This window comes from Leopardus geoffroyi, chromosome C2 (assembly GCF_018350155.1).
Source record: "Leopardus geoffroyi isolate Oge1 chromosome C2, O.geoffroyi_Oge1_pat1.0, whole genome shotgun sequence".
In the NCBI taxonomy this organism is placed as follows: Eukaryota; Metazoa; Chordata; class Mammalia; order Carnivora; family Felidae; genus Leopardus; species Leopardus geoffroyi.
In genome coordinates this window covers 47755835-47775531 of record NC_059333.1, presented here as the reverse complement: position 1 = coordinate 47775531, position 19697 = coordinate 47755835, and the positions used below count along the sequence as shown (strand labels likewise).

At 38.2% G+C, this 19697-nt stretch overlaps 2 protein-coding genes across 6 annotated transcripts in view; one reads left to right on the top strand and one right to left on the bottom strand.

Annotated features, from left to right (window-relative positions):
- CMSS1 (cms1 ribosomal small subunit homolog) overlaps window positions 1-19697 on the bottom strand; it is a 381393-nt gene that overhangs the window by 310822 nt on the left and 50874 nt on the right. The gene's annotated exons all lie outside the window — the stretch shown is intronic.
- FILIP1L (filamin A interacting protein 1 like) overlaps window positions 1-19697 on the top strand; it is a 301055-nt gene that overhangs the window by 238485 nt on the left and 42873 nt on the right. The window contains exon 1 of one of the 3 annotated variants that reach the window (XM_045501769.1): window positions 10521-10657. The exons of the other annotated variants lie outside the window; for them this stretch is intronic. The gene's annotated coding sequence lies outside the window, so the exon portion shown is untranslated. Of the gene's footprint in view, window positions 1-10520; window positions 10658-19697 lie in introns of those variants that run through there. 3 annotated transcript variants of the gene reach the window in all.

Here is a 19697-nt window from a genome sequence, read left to right as displayed (position 1 = left end):
ACTCTCTGCCTCCCTTGCCATGAACTCAGAATCGTAATACATAGACACAGAAGATGCTCAAAAAATAGTTGCTGAGTGTCTCTTCAAAGAACATAGAAGATGCAGTCTAGGCCTAGCTCTTATATAAGTCATCACACACACACAGACACACACACACACACACACACACACACCACAGTATTCCCTTTGAATATTCCACTTCCCTCAACTAAGAAGGGAAAATATTGTATCTTTTTTACCCACTGAATTCCACTGCAATAAGAAAACATTATAAACATATGTGTTTCTTTCCCAGGGAATTTTAATAATATTTTCTCATTGTCACTACCTAATTGAAGAATACAAACCCTTTTATCCTCCCGAGAGCACGAAAAATTTTAAATGTTGTGCATATAGAAGCCATGCATCAAAGTCAATCACCCTCCCACCCATCCTACTACTAATATAGTGGTATAAATGACTGCTGATAATCCTCACACACAAAAAGTGCTATTAGTTATTGAAGGTCCCCACGAGTAGATGAAAAGATACTGCTTTTAGCCTTTTCGAAGTCGATTCCCATTTCTAATCTAAACAGTTGAATTCCACTGTTTTTAATTTCCTCTTGTAATTGTTGGTGAGTGTACATATGAAAGCCTGCATATGTACTTGTGTAACGTGTATGTGTTTTAAGCAGAGAGGAGGGAAGACAGAAGAAGAGAGTTAGACATCTGTTCTGTAAGTTTTTAGTAAATGATAGCCATAGATAGAGGACAAATGGATAGATAGATGGATGGATAAATGGATGGATGGATGGAGACTGTTTTTAACCAGAAGTCAGCAACTTTCAGAGGTGAAGTGACACATACACTACTTTCATATTTTGAGTCTATGATATATTAAAATAAGAAAGAAATGCCAAATGTAAGTTTATGAACTCATGTAAATTTTAAATCCTCGCATTTAACTAAGAACTCATAATTTCTGCAAAACAAAAAAAAAAGGTAAGATGATGAAATGTGATTGAGTTACTCATAAGATAATAAGATTTACTTAAAAATTAATTTATAGTACACTGTAAGTGGCATAGTGTAGTAGTGACACAAATTAGCAATCAATCATATAAGCTTGTACTTCCGTCTTATCAGAAAATATCAGCATTTGAATAAAAATCTCAGAGTCTAAATTTGAGGTCACTGAGAGTCAGCATCAGTGATTCTTCAGGTTTCCAGTGCTAATAAGTGGGTTGGGCCATAGACATTCTGGCATCACTAGGGTAGTAGCCATTCTGGGTAACTGAAAGTTGATTCTATGTGTTTCAAAAGCCAACTGGAGCAGTATTCATTGGAATTGATTATGTTTAAAAAGTAATCAGCACTTTTTTAAGTTACGATTTGGCAAGAAGCCACTGTTAGGCCACAGTTGACTGTTTGAGAAGGGATTTTGCTCTCGAAGTTTTTATTCCTCAAGTTCTTGGGCTGTCAAAGCAGTATCATGACAAAGTTTTTCCCATTTGCATGGTTTAATATACTCCAAGGGGAAATTTGCTTAGCAAATTTCAAGAGAATTAAAGAAATTTGAATAAATGAAAGTAAGAAAAGTTTCTGGATCAAGACTTAATCAGTATTCAGTTGATTTAAAAGTACAAGGACAGGGGCGCTTGGGTGGCTTAGTCGGTTAGGCGTATGACTTCAGCTCAGGTCATGATCTCATGGTTCGTGGGTTCAGGCCCCACATTGGGCTCTGTGCTGGCAGCTCTGAGCCTGGAGCCTGCTTCGGATTCTGTGTCTCCCTCTCTCTCTGCTCCTCCCCCACTCATGCTCTGTCTCTCTCTCTCTCTCTCAAAAATAAACACTAAAAAATAATTAAAAGAAAAAGTACAAGGACAAAATCACTGTAAATAGCATCCCATAGCATCTTGCACACATATTTGCCTCAATGGAGCTATGCAATAAACGGCACATAAAATGAATCAAAAGCTAAAAGTCAATGAATGGAAGTAGTCAGGCAATGAATGATCATTACCTCTTTTTCCTGCTGGATTCAGAACACTCTCTTCCATTAATCCTCATTCCTTAGGTTGTGAGTGATATTGTGTTAGCCCTCATACCAAATCCCAAAAAGCAAGAAGGAGAGTTGATATATCAAGGCAGAGGGCAAGGCAGAGTGACTAGCACACAGTAAGCTCTCAATAAATGACAGCAATTCCTTTCCCTTCCCATCCCTTCCTGTTCCCTGGATCTTCTTTATATAAGTGGCATACCTGAGCTGTGAAACTTACATCAGAGGATTAAGAATATATTAAATAAAAGTCTTATATATATGTCATAATCTAAAAAGATAAAGAACTTACAGATTCAGAAGTTGGCAGTAAATGAAAAAGTTTAAAACATGATGTGATAGGATTTTCAATGTGGTTTCTATGAATGTTATTGTTGTTTTAATACTTATAGTGCCATAAATAGAGAGGAAGGAAGGAAAGAAGGAAGGAAGGAAGGAAGGAAGGAAGGAAGGAAGGAAGGAAGGAAGGAAAGGAGGAAGGAAGGAAGGAAGGAAGGGAGGAAGGAAGGGAGGGTAGGAGGGAGGGAGGAAAGAGGAGCAGATAAGAGAGAAAAACTGTACAAAGCAGAAATACTTCAGAGTTCTATAGTAGAAAAGGCACCATATTCTGGCCTGAGCTCTGCCCTATCTGTGTATCCCTGAACAGAATACTGCACAGCTTACCCTGTAGTAATGTAAACTGTAAGATGAGGGAAGCAGATTCTCTCCAAGATCTATTCTCACTCTATCATCACTTAGTGCAAGCCCAATGAACTAGATGGCAGATAAGAGAGATACAAAGTTATATGCCTCTATGTTTATCCCCTAAGTCCAAATCCTACTACAAAACACTGAGTATGATTTCTACCAGAGGTTGCTGAAGTCTCTCTGCAACTCAAAACCTGGTGCCACTATTTACTAGCTCTGTGATCTTGTACAGGTTACTTAATCTCTCTGTTCCTCGGTTGTGTTTCCCACAGAGTCATTATGTGGATTGAAGTTGATATTATATGTAAAGCATATGTTACATGGCATCCATTAAACATTAAATGTGTCGTCTATTATTGTTGTTATTGTAACAAAGATGTAATATAAACAAAACCAGCATAGGATAGAAAGGATTAACCTGCATTACAGAAGCAGTACATGATGAAAATACATAGGTATGTAGTTGATCAGTAGGAGGCTGGTGATCAGTAAGCACAATGACATAGTAGTCTGATGTGGTTACCTGAAATGCTAAGAAAATTTATGTTTACACACACATACAAAAGACTTTACAAAGTCTGTAAAGGGGAAGATAATCCTGATATACTGAAGTAATTTGTTCATTCTGAGCACAAACGTTTAGAAACAGGGTATGAAAAGGCTCAAATTATAAAAATACAAATAGTTTAAGATTCAGGACAAGCTGTCTTCAAATATTTAAAAAACTGTCATGTCAAAGCAATGTATTTATTCAATATAACTCCCTAGAAAGACCAGGAATAGTCAGTAGAAGTGAGAGGAAGGCAGTTTTCAGTTTGGAATGGAATGGACTTGTTGGGGGAGTAAAAAATCCCTGGAGCTATTCAGCACTAATGACAACAGCATTTCTCATGTACTGAATGACCATTTGGCAAGCATGCAAGACAATGGTGTTAAATGATAGAACAGAATTAATATTAAAAGTTCAGATTGCTCCATTAAATTTTTGGCTGGAGTTGTCAATCCATGGCCTATATTAGTGGCTTGATTTGATTACCAGCAATACAGAGATCTTCAATTTAAAAGGAATGTAACAAAAATATTGCATTTTTTTCTGTAGTTACTACAGACCTAGATAAATTATTCTAACTTTAATTATAATTTCAGATATATTCTTTCTGACAGTTCTAATGACATTATTTAATTAAGCCATTTTTGATTTTTCATGTTTCCGAAAAAGAGATATGCAGGCCCATAAAACATAGTGGCTGGGTCACCAATTTGCTTTTGACCTCAGGACAAGTCCTTTAACTTCTCTGAGGTCCAATTATCTCATCTATTTAAAAAGGGGGAACAAGGGATGGCAATACATAGAGTAGATATTTTGTAAGGTCTTTTATACTCTAAAATGTGATTTAATGAAATGATCACTCTTCAAAATAAAACTCAAAGCACATTTCTTAATTTGTTCATCATTTTTCCCAGTGAAGACATCTTTAATTATAATATAGGGAATTGAAGCATTTAGTCTGTAACACCACCACTGACTGCTCTATGAGACAGTTTTATGCTGTCCTTCTGGGGTTTGGAAGAAGTTATTTGACTGAGGGAGGGGATTTTACAACTGAAAGCCATCTTCACATCAAGCAATAATTAATTGTAAATAAAGGACAAAGCAGAATTGGGGACAGTAGGGAGATTACAGGATGTCTCTTTCATAAATCTAATCTTAGAATGAACCATTTACTCTAACTTTACTTCCTAAACACTTTATTTCCTCAGGCCTTCTAGACCCATTTCAGTGAGTTTATATGATTAAAAGTTTATCCTGATTTTCTATAATTGAGTTTCGAATGATAAAAGAAAACACATAAAGTAACTTACCCAGCTGTTTTTTACCCTTAGCCAACTATTCCAATGACATCCTAAACTATACCAATGACTTCCAACTAATAAAACCTGTTAAACTGTACTTTGAACCCAGAGATCTATCTCTACAAATATTTAGCCTGAAATCAAAGTCCACAACTATATTCTGTTGACTATTTTCTTTAAAAATGCACTACTTAAAAAAGATATGGGGTAAAACTTTTTGACAAGGTCTCTTTAAAGAGGGACTGGACAAAGCACTGAGAACAATCTGTACTGGCAAGGGACAAAAAAGATGACCTAATAGGTCTTTTCTGTCTCTAATTTCTGTGATTCGAGGATTTTTTTACTCTTGCAGTAATACTTGTGAGTTCAACAGTTTCTCAAAACTATTATTAGTTACCAAGGAAACACAAACTGTTTGCAGAAATAAATAAGCAAATGAACTGGACCTAAATAGCAGGCTTTTCCAGCTTCCCATTTAATAATCTTATGGTGGCATCATCTTATCAATTCTTCTTTCTCCTCAAGTCATTCTGCTCACCTATCGGCACGCTCACTGGAGTCCCAAAACCAACTCATAGTATCCCACGTAAACCAAGAACAGGAGGTCCCTGGATCAACAGGAGATTATCTCTTAAATGTAGACTGTGTTGTTTCACTTGTTGAAGAACAAAAACTATAGCACTGTCAGTGGGACAGCAGGCAGTGGTTGGTTTTACAAGTATCATTTCTAGAGAAAATATGCAAATATATGCTTTTAAATGACCCACTATCTACAGAAAAGCAATGAACATGATTAAAATATATAAATAACGATAAAAAGACACAATACACACATATGGCCCACAGTGTAAAAACAAAGATGTTTTACAAATGTTTATAAAAAGACTAAAAGGAAACATAGAGTGGTTGATTCTTGAACAATGTGGGGATCAAGGGCACCAAGCCCTGTGCAGTCAAAAATCTGTGTACAAATTTGCCTCCCCCCAAAAAAAACTACTAATAATTTGCTGTTGAACAGAGGCCTTAGTAATAATATAATTAACACATATTTTGTATATGTATTATATACTGTATTCTTACAATAAAGTATGCTAGAGAAAAAATATTAAGAAAATCAATAGAATAATACGTTTATAGGACTACACTGTAAAAAGTCTGCATATAAGTAGACCTATGCAGTTCAAACCTGTGTTTAAGGGTCAACTGTACATCAAATTGTTAATAGTTGGCAGTATTCATGTGGTATGACTAGATGTAAAATGTCTTTTCTAGTTTTCTGCATTTTCCAAATTATCATGGGCACTGAACTGTTTTAAAATTAATTTTTAAAGCCACAGAAAATCATGTTACTAACAGGCTTCCCATTCCCTAACATTACTACTGTATTACCACTGACATTGTTACTATAATCAGCCTGAGTTTGCTTTCAAGGGTATAAATCCCTGTTATAAAATCAAAGTCAGCTAAAGTATGAACAGGAATAGTTGAAGAGCCTCTGGAAACTTCAAGGACTATGGAGGACAGGAGATCTGGGTTGCAGATAAGAATGAGAGGGTCTCTCTGTAAATCCAGGTTCACTGTAGCCCATTAACTATTTGTGAAGGGCCATAGGCACACAGTGCAAGTGCTTGCTGCCTGGGGATGTGGTATATTTTTTGTGGGCACTTATGTGTACATAACTAGTCAAAAGACACCTGGGGAATAGGAAGAAGAGGGAAAGGAACAGGTCAGTTAGAAAACTAATTGTTCAGGGTGGTTGGTTGGCTCAGTGGATACAATGTGCAACTCTGATCTCAGGGTTGTGATTTTAAGCCCCACGATGGGCATGGGGCATACTGAAAAAATAAAATGCTATTTAAAAAAAGAAGAAGAAGAAGAAGAAGAAGAAGAAGAAGAAGAAGAAGAAGAAGAAAGAAAGAAAGAAAGAAAGAAAGAAAGAAAGAAAGAAAGAAAGAAAGAAAGAAAGAAAGAAAGAAAACTGATTGCTCTTGGCATGGAGAGAAGGTGCTTTTGCCCTCAAACTTCCCTTTTGGCTTTACATTCTACAGCTGCCCACTTGTGGTGCTCAATCCATTCCTCTGAGGTTGTACAGCAGCAGAGGAGAGATCAGCACCAGATACATGGCAGGCTAGCCCAATGCTCAGAGACAAAGCTGCTTTGCAAGAAGCCTGCCAGTGAGGTGTCAGAATGTTCCCTAAGACAGAAATACTTTAGTGCAAAAGGGTCACACTCTGGCCAATCCAACTGCAGCCTAATGCAATGTAAAACCACAGAACTCTGCCTCCATCTCATGCCATCCTGGATCTGTCTCCACTATACTCAGCTTCTCATACAGAACAATGCCTGTGATAAGAATTGTTGTTTTTCTTTGTATGTTACAATGTTTCCATGTATACTATTTTATAGAGGAGGCAAAAGAGCAAACATATCACATTCAAAGTTAATGTTACCATCCCACAGATTCCAAAAGTGCAGTGACCCCTTAACTGATGAAAGAAGCAGTAATGAAAATTGTGGGCAGCTGTAAGAAAGGTGCATTATGAATACTGCTTCTCTTGCACTTATTTGGATGACTAGAAGACTTCACCGGTCACAAGTAGAAACAAAGGCAGGGAGACAAGACATGAAAGAAAGTAAGAGTAGTGATTTCACAAAGAGAAACTGGATTTGACATGCTTAGTAACACATTAATGGTATTTTTAAACATTTGTGGACATTGCTAATAACATCGGTTGCCGTGGTCACTGTATTAAACTCCTGGCATTAGCTTGAACCAGGGGAAATTGCTGATACTGAACTGTTTTTGACTATCTAACAAGGTGATTCATACAGTTCAACTGAATTGATACATCCTAGTTTCCACCCTTGCTGTCTACAAACCCCTCTTCCTCATTAGAAAGCAATTAGATCGGTAGAAAAATTCCTTTGTACCCTTTCCAAATCACAACTTAAAGCTACTGCTGATTTAGATCATAAATTTAAATTACTTATTATAGAAATGACTTTAATTTGTAGCTATACTTATTTGTAGGAAATTCTGCCTTATAAAACGAGAAGGGTCACACAGCAACTGGGCAAGAAATTTTTCAGCAAAAAAAGTAAAAGTTTTCTTAGCCAAGACTGAGGCACCGTGCTCACAACACTATTCTTTTGATAATGAATACACATCAGAAGCCAAGAAAACAAAAACTACATCTCAAAGAGAATGTTCATAGGAAAGGAGAGGGAAATAAAAGTCTACTTGTGGATTCATGTGGCCAGTGGAGTACATTACTAATGGCTGGCTGGAGTTAGCAATACAAGACGCAGGGTTCTCGAATCAGTTTGATAAAGATACCCTCCTACTCAAGACCCTGGACTTTCATCTGTAGCAAAAATGTCATAATATTCTGATTTTATTAGAACAAGACTTGTCAACATCCTCGAAAATGTTGTCTTAATAAATATGCAAATCCATGATGTTTCCAATGTGAATGACTTCCCTAGGGTTATTCAGTGCATAATTAGGGTGGTTCTGGTGGGGAGGGGGGGTGGGCTGCAAAGGTCAATTTTGGTTTTCCTAGTTTAACATTCAGTCTGGAAACATAGAAACTTCTCAGTTAAATCTGAACACTTCTTTACCAACACTTCTGAGAGATTCTGAGCAAACCATTAAGAGGAGACTAAGGCTGTATATATAAACACTGGTTCAAATCTCCGCATTTGTTACTTTAATAGCCGTATGACTTTGGTCAAGCCATTTTACTCTTCCAAATGTGTTTCTTCATCTGAAAAGTATGAATAATACCACCTTACGATGTGTTATGCAAATTAAATGATGGAGTGCATGTAGAACACTAAGCATGGTGACTAGCATGAACTAAAAGCTCAACAAATGTTATTATTGGTTCCTGAAGAGAATGGGTCTATACCATGATCTCAGCAGGAATGCTGAGTCATAGCTGGGTCAGAGATCACTGCTTCAGAAAGTAACAGGGCACCAGGCAAGGCACACAAAGAGGAGAAGTCCTGATCCTCTCTTCTCTGGCTTCATAACCAGAGGCAAGTCTTATATCCACTTAACTTCTCTGTTCTTCAGCTACTGCAGCTAAAGAAGAGGAGGAAATAATGCTGACAGATTTTATAGGGGAAGTGGGAAGTCAAAAAATGAAAATAAATGCAAAACATGAGTATAAAAAATGTGGGAAAGAAATAAAAGATGGTGTCCAATGTTAGGAAACCTCTGTACCTATGAGGGGAAAGGGGGCAAAATCGGTTACAAAAATGCTGGCTTTGGGTAAAGATCTTTTATGTTAGTAGTCTGCAGCTGAGATTCAGGTGTTTATGCGACTTTCACAGCAGTCATTTTATCTCATTTGAAATAAATCAAATCTAGCATAAAAGTCTCAAAAACATGGTTAATAAGTACAAGGCAAGCACAGGAGACTAAAAAGATTCAAATACACTTCACAACTATAAGGTCGAGTAACAAAACTCACAAACCAATATCTAAAATGTTAATATGAAAATACAAATCAAATATTGAATTTTAAGCTCAGCTGAAGGGCATGGTCATTAGCTTCTCAAAACAGTATATATAAAAAGCAGGAGTAGTTTAACAGGCTTCTCTGCAGGCAGAGTGATCTAGAAGAACTATTAAAGTGAGCCCACAGTTTAACAAAGATGACACACATTCTGTGCCCTGTATCTTTTTTCACCGTTTTCACTAACTATACATTCTATGCAACCAGGCATTCTCTACTCCAAACTAAGGAAAAGATACAAGCTACTTTCATTACTCCTGTTTGACAAATAATTCTATAGACATATGTATGTCGTAACAGGAAACAATCCTATTTTACTGTTTATTTAAAAAGAGTTAAATAGACTCAAAATTTTACTCAGTTCATTTGAAGCTTGCAAATAAGACAGCCACATCCCTAATTTACTTAGCAGATTCATATAATTGGCTAGGGCTTTCAGAGATTACTTCTCTTATTGATGTGCAAAATAATTGGGAACATAATTCTCATTTCCCAGAAAAAGAATTTATAAAAGTAAAATCTGCCCCACACTAGGTAACATGCTTAATTCGGTCATATTTGGTCAGTTTCTTTTTTCTTCTCTTGTCTTTATTTTGTTTGCTGGTGGCAGGGAACAAATGGCTTAAAACTTGTTCTAAAGTTCTATTTTTATACCTTGTCTTGAAAGTACAGCACAACACATTTATCTTTACTTTTAATAAATATTTTTCTCTGCCAAATAAACTGATTAGTTTTAACTACTTTCGTTAAACACAGGCATGCAGAAATGAGGAACTAGGAGGTTCTTTCAGGAAAAACACTGAAAAAAAAAAAAGATTTCATCTGGCCTTCCCATCATCACTTCAAGAATTGTTTGGTAGTTACATCATCAGGAAATAAAATACTATCCTCTGAGGACCCCTACTCTTTACAAAAAGGAAGGAGAAGGTTTGAAGTCTAAATCACCTCGAGATGTCTCGAAAAAAAACAAACAAAAAAAAAAAACCAACAAAACTTCTGGCTCCCTCTCCTACCTCCCCCCAGCAACCAAAAAACAAATGTAAAAAAAATGTATTTACAAAAGTTTAAATAAGAATAACAGGATGTGCATTTAAGAATCTGAGGCAATAACAGAAGCTTTAGAGCCCCGGAGGGAGAAAAGTTACTAACGGATCGACCATGACCCCCAATGACTTGGTTAGCCAGGCAGGAGGGCGCCGGCGTCCCGGGCCCGCCGCCCACTCCCCTCCTCGGGGAGCCGGGGACCGACAGTCCGTTCACACGGTCGGAGCGTCAGCGGAGCTGAGGCGCATTGCTGCCGCGCCGCCGCCGCAGCCGCCGCCGCTGCGGATCTGGTTGTCACCGGCGCCCCCGCCGCCCGCGCCGCACATGCGAAGCGCCTTATAAGGCAGCGCAGTGACGTAACGCCCTTAGGCCGGGCGCGCTCGGCGCCCCGCTCGCATTGTTCGGGCGACTCCCGGAGCGCGCACAGCCCGCTCGCAGCGCCGCCAGACAGCGGCCCCCTCCCGGCCCCCCGCCCGGCCCCCCGCCCGGCCCCGGCGCAGGCAGCTCAGGTAAGCCCGGGAGAGCCGCTCCGCTCCAGCAAGGGGCACTGCTGTCAGGCAGCCAGGCTGACTGTAGGTGGCTTTTAAAGTTACCAGCATCACGAACTGCAGACAGGTTTCGAAAAGCGCGTCCAATGAACTCTGGGTTCAAAACCTTTTAAAACTCACACAAAAGTTAGAAAGTTTACTCACACCGAGAAAACGGATTTCAGATTTGATTTTAAATGAGGAGAGCTGGGGAATGACTATATATTACATTCTCCAAGCGAGCCGCACACCGAATCCTGCCTGTATGGAGAAATCTTTGGGAATGGGGGCGGGGGCGGGAGGGGGGAGGGAGTACATTGTAATACCACAAGTCTATCTCCTGATCTTCTCTCTCCTCGGACTTAAATTCCCTTATGTCTGACAAGAGCAGAGTGCGAAACACTGCCACATGGTAGTGGATTTATTAGTGCCGTTTCTCACCCCCTCCCCTTTGTGAATCTTCATACAAAACACCAGAAAACCCCTGTTATAAATATAGCTTGTAATTAGGAGGAATCTAACTTAAAAAGTTGAGCTTTTTAAGCTTCAAAAAAATCTTACGAGCAAAAGCATATGGCAGTCTGTGTCAGACGTAACTCATAATTTTGAGTTCCAACTTTTTACTTCAACTCCAGTAAATGGATAAATGACAAACTGAAAAAGATAACGCTAGCTTCTCTAGAGTAATATTTTTGGACACAGTTTGTTGTGTTATGTAGAAACACTAATTTAAAAGGTAAAGCCTATAGAAGAATTTTGTTAATCAGTGGCATTTTGAACTTACATCTGAACCCTGAGTAGGTTATTGCTATAAATGAACTTTTACCATCTGATAATTGAACACCTGGATGAAAATCTACATGTTTTCACATTTCAGAATAAAAATTAGCAGAAGAATTAAAAATAAAATACACTATATCACATTTAAAACACTGGAATAGGAAATTAAAAAATCATGTATCACTCAAACTGTATTTGGTCTGAACATACATTGTAAAATAAAACTTAAGAAATGTCTGACAATTATTTTTCTTTTGAAATAGCATCTATATTTATCATTTGAAACAGCATTTGTTTAATATGCCCCAGATTGGGGATTTATCTTTGTTTCTAGTAATTCCTGTGGTTGAGTATTTTAAAGCATATAATATTGGTGCCTACTACTTTTGCTTCATAGTTCTGTTTAGTTTGCTAATTTTGTTTGCAGCAATGCAAGATTTTGGTTTTAGTATTCTAAAAGAAAAATTACATGTTATTTGGTTTGAAGATAGGCTATATGAACTGCAGGTTAGTACTGAAAAGTAGGATTTCTCCAAAACTATTATTTTAAATCTAGGGAAGCCTACCATAAGAAAGAGGGGCCAACACCCAGGTCATTGTGGAGAAGTATAAAATATGCACAGAAAAGTTGTTTATTTCATATAGGCTGTAATTGGAAACGGAAAAATTCTTTCTTTGGTAAAAAGGTATTCCACTCTTTTGAATCTGATAGAGGAGGAGGGAAACAGAAACCATCAATTACTGTTTCAGCTATACCCAAAGTGCCATCTGTACCATAAACTATAGCTCATCTGTTGAAAATCATAACCTCTATTAAATCTCTAACAGCTGTGTTTCCCAGGGTCTGCATTTTATTTTATTATTATTATTTTTTTTTTTACAAAAGGCAAGCACCACTTTTTACTCTGTAAATGACACACTCCAATATTCCACACTTTTTTTCCATTTACTAACTATAAAGCATGGTTCAAAAACAAATCATCCATTGAGACCCCTTTTAAAACTGAAAGTTAAACAAGATTTGTTGTGGATACATTATCACACAGTGGACTCTCTGAATGAGCATTTATTAGTCCTAGGGACAATCTATATGATGGAAAAATGTTTTAGATGGAATATAAATTTTTACATTTCCAAATAAAGCACATACAAATTTTATGCTTAATAAATTCATTTGCCTTTTATGGCAATTGACCTTAAATGTGAAGCACTTGTATTTTTGTTATATTTTCCTAATGCTGTGAGGGAATCTATAGAAAGAGGCAATATAAAAACATAAACCAAGCTTTGAACTTTATTTTCAAGTCTACTTGCAATTCCCATAAATTTGCCTTCTCAAAAGGCTGTGAACTTTGTTTTAGGTTTCTCTGTCTCGCCTTCCTCCCCCCAAAAATGACTTTGGTAATAAATGGATTTTGAGGTAAAAAGTGAAAATGGAGCACCAAGAATAAAATTCCATTTTCTTCTTAAGTCATGTTCTGTCCATATCTAATGCTTCAGAGCAAAGTGAATGCTTTTACAAGGTGAACAGAGAAAAAAATACAGCCTCCTATTTGAGGGGAAAAGGAAGGCGGGAGCAGGAAGAGGACTGTTTATAAAAGACTGGATATTGTGGCATAATATGTGATGTAAACCAATATTGGTCTCAACCTGCTTCATGTACTGAAATCTGTTGTTCACACAGCCAGTCATTATCTCTGAAAAATTTAACACATCCTACCTTATCCTCTTGGGCGTATCATTAATTTTAACTTTTTTTTAAAGTTTATTTAATTTGTTTTTGACTATGGATGTAGCTTCAATTTAATCTGATTGTTTAGTTTCTGTAAATTATGTTTTAAATAAGGATTTAAAGATGAAGGGACACTGCATATGCAGCCAGCATCACACACTTTCAAAGAAATTTTTCTGTGGCTGCTTCTGCCATCACTGCAGTATTTATGGGCCCACCAACCCCATCACTTATGTTTAATACGTGCTGGGTCAGTTTCTACTTTGAATGTTAGATGCACTAATTCCTAGCAGATCATCACCAACACTGTTGTAAGCCCTCCTGCATCCTTCTTTTTCTTAAAAGCAGAGTTAAAATTATCTCTCCCCTGGCTTTCTTCTATTCTGACATTACCTCTGACTGGAAAAGCTGAGAAAAACAAAAGTGGGAAGGCTCTCCAAGGAAAGTCCCTTGGTTCTTTTTCAGATATGGAGAAGCATTCCCTTTTCATGCTTTTTCTCTCAGAAGCTTGAGCACATTAAGATACGACAGCAGCAATTTTAATTCTGAGCCCAAGAACAGAATAACACATTAGTAGTGTTCTTTCTCCATTTAGACCATCCTCACATTCCTATTCCCTATTGGTTCCAAAATAAGATTAACTCTTAAAGACACTATTATTTTTTAAGGACAAGCTTGAGGAATTGTGTTTGGGGGGCGGGTGGGCGGGGTATGTGGATAAGCAGGTATGTAGAAAGAGCCATAGGTATGTAAGTGTACCATTAAGGCAGGTAAAGGTGTAGCCAGACATACACTCACCTTCTTGTTTTTGTCTGTAACTACTGATTCTAGCCTAAAGGACAGTCTTATCAGTAAAAGAGATCACATCTTACATCAGAATAGCAAACACACAACTCCATAGATGGGAATTTGAGAAGAAACTTGATCATAAGTTTTTTCATATGAACAATGGGATGCCCTAGGCCCCAGAGAAGCTCTCTCTCTCTCTCTCTCTCTCTCTCTCTCTCTCTCTCTGGCAAGGAATATCCACAGAGCTTTATAGCTAGAAGAGGCCTTGGAGGCCATCTGATCCAAATGCCTCACCTTACAGAAGAAACTGATGTTCACAGCGTGACTTGGCTCAGAGACACAAAATTACTCAGAGGCACAGCGAGGGCCCCCTGCATTCTTGGGCTATAGCTTTTGGTTTCCTCTTAAATTAGTGCTAGGAAGAGATGAAGGCAGAAGCCCCAGAAGAAGCCCTGGCACTAGAGGTGTTAATTTGGATACAAATCCATTAAAAAAGAAAGCAGAAAGGTTCAAAGTTCTTGTTAATGAGTATAAGTAGTAAGAAGGCAAGGCAAAGGAGGGAGGTAAAAACCAATAGAGTTAAACCAGGCTACTACAATGGAGGGGGGTGATAAAAGAAAGACAAAGGAAACAAATAATAACTGTACTTAAAGGTCCTCTGGGTGGCAAAGCTCACTCTGCTTAAAAGTTGAGTGGTTCCCTAGGAAGAATGTATATATGCTCTATGTCAAAGACATTTAGGTCCGAACCACTAATTTGACAACTGACCTCTTCTCAGCATCTTCCAACTAAGCATTCTACACTCTCCAGACCTCCCTAGCTAGCAGGGTCCCATTCAAAACTCACAATGACCCAATATCTTTAAAACAACTGAGAACTTCCCTGAAAACTGCAGAGGAAGTAACTAATGAAGGCTGTGAGCTCCTGGTGATACTTACCCTGCTTTACTTTCCTTCACACAGTGCGCTGCTACATGACACTAAGTTACACATTAACTGCTTATTTGTTTATTGTCTTTCTCCTGGACTGTAAACTCCCTGAGGGTCAATTTTGCAACCAACTTTATTCCTAGTGCCTGGCAAAGTACCTCGCTATAGTTAGTAAGCATGTCCCTGGGACAAGAAGGGTGCTGAATAAATGTACCAACAAATAAATTACAACCTAGAAGCTCCTTACTTGGTAAGAAAACTATGGGCTAGGAAAGGTCCCTTCTTTGAGATTCTGTTCAGGGGCCCAAAACAAATCTCTGCCACTATCTGAAGTAACCACATTGAACTGACTACAAGCACAAAAACCAGAAAACAAATCAGGCTCAGATGAAATCAATGCAGTAAAATGTACTTCGTACTATACAGTATGGGGCATGGAATGGGTGGGAAACAAAATATGGATGAGCAGAATGTAGTGGTTTTTGTCTTTAAGGAAGTGTAGGTACCTTTGTTTTTCCTAATCTCTGTGCCTCATATGAAGACCTAGAAGATGCAGTCATTGGACCCAAACAGTTTGTCCTTGCCATTAAGAGAAACCAGCAGATTGCCTTTTCCCAAGCATACACTTTGACTCTCAAGTTTCTATGGGTCATTCAGTGCATCTGCCAGGTTTTACAGAAAAGGAGTGAATTTTCTATAGTTTCAGTTAGGTAATTTCAATGTCAATCATTGAAGCCAGCCTAGGGCTTGTAACTCAGCAGCAAACATTTACTTAATATCTTCCAGGCACTGCGCTAAGCACCAGGCAGGCCAGCAACTAAGTTCTCTACACACTATACCATGTCATTAACCCAGCTACACCTACTAAAACTGATTGGCACCATATTGGTGACAATGACTAAGATCACCAGCAGCTCTTACACAATGGCCCTGTCTCTGCTCTTTTTTTAATGGACTGATAAAGCAATATAGGTAAAACAGGTCAGCATACATAAAAATTAAGTGAAGGTAAACAGTGTGGGGCTGTTTAACAAAAAAAACCCAACTAACCAGAATATAGTTATAATCTCCAAGCTTCCTTGCTTACTTACTAATGACACTAAGTTGGCATGGAAAAATAGTGTTTATCTCAACACTACAACTAATTAGTAGGAATAAAGGTTCATAAATCCAAGTTCCATTCTTCATGTCTCTACCATCTATTCCCTGGGTAAGCCTCCTAAAGCCTTGGCTTCCACATACCTAACAAAACAAACAAACAAACAAACAAACAAACAAACAAAAAAAGAAACACTGTCATCCACCATAAGCATCTTTCAATACTGGGGAAGGACAGAATAATGAGCAGTAACCCTTGAGGGTAGGTACGCCGATCAAGCAGAACTGAAGACTATATAAAAATAAAAGCTACTGATCATATCATTACAGAAAAATTCGCTTAAGAAAATGAAAGGGATGTGAGGAAAAAGTCTACTCTTAAGCACAGAGAAAAGATTAACAACTATAGTACTGGAGCCTGTGAGAGCTCCAGATCACTGTACCAAGTACAGCCTCAAAGATGAGGTCAGCCCTTCAAGATGGGCGGCGCAGACAGAAGCAAATCTGCCAGATTTACTGTATCTCATGGCCCACCAGGGTTGGAACAAAAGTTTAAAGGTGAACTAAGTTTTTCTCCCTCTTTTTAAAATTCTTTTTTAAGTGAACCAAAACAGAAAACAAATCTCTGAGCAGAAATCATAAAAGGAATGTGAAACATTCATCACATTTGGGTTGACAAGACTTAAGTGACTGCTGCTGTTACATTTGAAGAAAAGGAAGGAGCTGCTTAGCCTAGAAGCTTGAGAAGAGCAGGAGAAAGTTCCTTCTTGCTAAAGACAAAGGGCCACGCAGTGAGATGCTAAGCAAGTCCCTTAGCCTTAGTTTGTTAGTCTGTCAATTTGAAATGGCAGAGGAGGTAAATCACTCTGGAGTCTTGTGAAAAGTAATCCTTTGCTGCTAAAGGAAAGATTATCTATTCTTTAAAAATAATATTGATTCACTTATTATCAAGATAGTTAGACTCTGATATTATTACAAGAAATACATTATGTTTGAAGTTGCATATTATCCTTCAGGTTTTCATACAACTGGATACATGGGGCAGGCAGATCTTTCAGATAAAGGTGAGAACAATTTTGTTAAGTGATTTGGCATTCCACTCATCTCCACTAAAATTATGCCTTGCAAGATTCTTCTTAAAATTCCATAAAATCCACTGGGCTGGTAAAGATGCAAAGAATCAGAGGCAAGGTTAAGATTCTATGGCGGAACTTCCCTCATCTGGACTTTATTTAAATTTGTCTTCAGGTGCATTCCTCATTTCACTAAAGGTTTGTCCCTCCTCAGAAATGACAGAAACAAGAGGAACAAAACTTTACTTCTTCTTCTGCTTTCATAATAAGAGCAAATCCTGAGATCTTTAGGTATTATTCAGCCCAGGAGGGAGTTATGCTCCCCTAAGAAGTGGCTCTTCTCACGTCTCAGTCAGTCAAGTACAACTAAGTTCAAACCCATGTGGGGGATACAGAGGTATCGAATTCTTCATGGAACTTCGAGTTTGTTCAAGAGCAAAACTATTATACACAAAGTTAGAAAGTGATATAAAACAACATTATAAAGTATTTGTGTCACAAAACTGTAAGGGCTGTGCGGACTCACAAAGGGAGACCCAGCCAGACAAGGCAGGGAACAAACATTCATAGAAAAGATGAGAACTTAAGTGTAAATGGAAGCTATTGAATGGAGTGTTCAAAAAATGATGGCAGATGTATCCCTTGGAAGTTTACTATGAAAAGGGAATCTGAGGTTAAAAGAGAAGGCTTGAAACAGCATCTGAACACCCAAACTATGATTTTTAAACCCATTATTTGGACTTCTGTAGAATAGATTTCAATCCTTAAAGTGAAGATTAAATGTCACAAAAACAGTTGGCACAGGGCTGGACCCATAGCAGGCACTCAGTAAATATATTATTCTTCTTAGTTATGTTAAGGGCTATATATAGGGTTCCACCAGGCTGAGGCACAAGGGGTTGCCTCAGCACCAAAGAGGAGGTGCTTGCTTTGTAAGGATGCAGTCTGGAAGAGCTCATGTTCTTAACACCCAGCCCTAAAGTGAAGTAAAGGATTAAGCCTTCTGGAGAAAATCCATGTGTCTAGTGCCTAAATTCAGCTACTCTGAAAAGTGATGTTATCTTTTATCCTGAGGTCCCTGCTAGAAGGGAATCCCTCTTATGAGAACATGGGCTTTCCAATGGGTTTTTTAGTCACCTGAAATAAGAAACAAGTTACTGAGTACAGGACCAAAGAGCAAAAGGCTTAAAAGCTGGCCTGGAATCTCCCTGTTTTACCTTGAAAGTCCTACCATGCCTGGGAGGCACACAAAACAAATGGGTAAGACAAATCTTACCACATGGGCTAAAGAGCTTATATCACATCCTACCCACAGACAATAAAGAATTCTTTTCAGAAACTCACAGTCTAAACACTTCTTCCTAGGTGTTAATTTTACAGTTCCAGTGTACTTTCTACTTAGTGTAACATTTTAAGTGTCAGACACTGAAAAGATTTCTTGAAATACAATACTTGATGTATAAAGAACCAAAAATAAAGTTGAATCCCATGAAATACCCATGTATTAAGGTCCCATGTAGTTAAGGTCCCATTAATGCCCAGTGTAGTTATGAACCACTGAGACCTTGACGAGTCACAAAATTTGTTCTGATGGAACAAAATGTACATTTTTTGACGTGTGAATTTGTACAAAATGCTATACAAAAAAGAAGGGAGGGAAGGAGTCTAAAGGTTGGTGGAATTTTTATTCTGTGGAACTGAGATTTGAGGATCATCAAAGGCTTTGTAGACCCTAGAGATGAAATCCTACAGCTTCCCTGTTTTGCAGCTGAGGGGACAGGCAGATGAGGTGGAGTCAGAGAGCTAAGTCAGTAGCACAGTGGTCCAGCATTCCCTGACCATTAGATACACGGCTGTTGTTTGAGAAATGGGGTTTTGCTTTTTTTCTTTGTTTTTAACTGTGAATGAGTGAACTTTAAAAGTGAAGAATAGAGAGGCGCCTGGGTGGCTTCGTCAGTTAAGCATCTGACTTCGCCTCAGGTCATGATCTCATGTTTCTTGAGTTCAAGCCCCTTGAGTTCAAGCCCCACATGGGTTCTGTGCTGACAGCTCGGAGCCTGAAGCCTGCTTCAGATTCTGTGTCTCCCTCTCTCTTTGCCCCTCCCTAGCTCGTACTCTGTCCCTGTCTCTTTCAAAAATAAACAAACATTCAAAAAAAAAAAATAAGTAAAGAATAGCGAAGTCGGTGCTTTCTTCAAAAACACTTCTTTCAACTACTGCAAATCTGAAATAGTTTGCCCTCTCTTAAAAAATTCAAATCATGAGGTAAGATATGGTCAGAGCAGAAATGGATGGGTATTCATATAGTATATACACAAGGTGCACTATAGCCTTTTCTTTAACTCTGCCACACAGATTTATCACAGAGATAAACATAACTAAATGGGTGAGCCTGAACCTTGCTCAGGGACAGAATCAGCAGCAGACCCAGAGCCAAGGGAAGTAGAGTATAATGTCACTACTTTCACCTCTAGCAGATCCATTGCTAACCACCGTAACATCTTGATTGAACTGCTTCTTACAACATAAGGTTAATATTCTCTAGAACACATTCATCTGAAAAGAACCCAACCGGGGGAAGAGAAAATAGGATCAAACTGTGTGTTCATTTATTCTGTCTT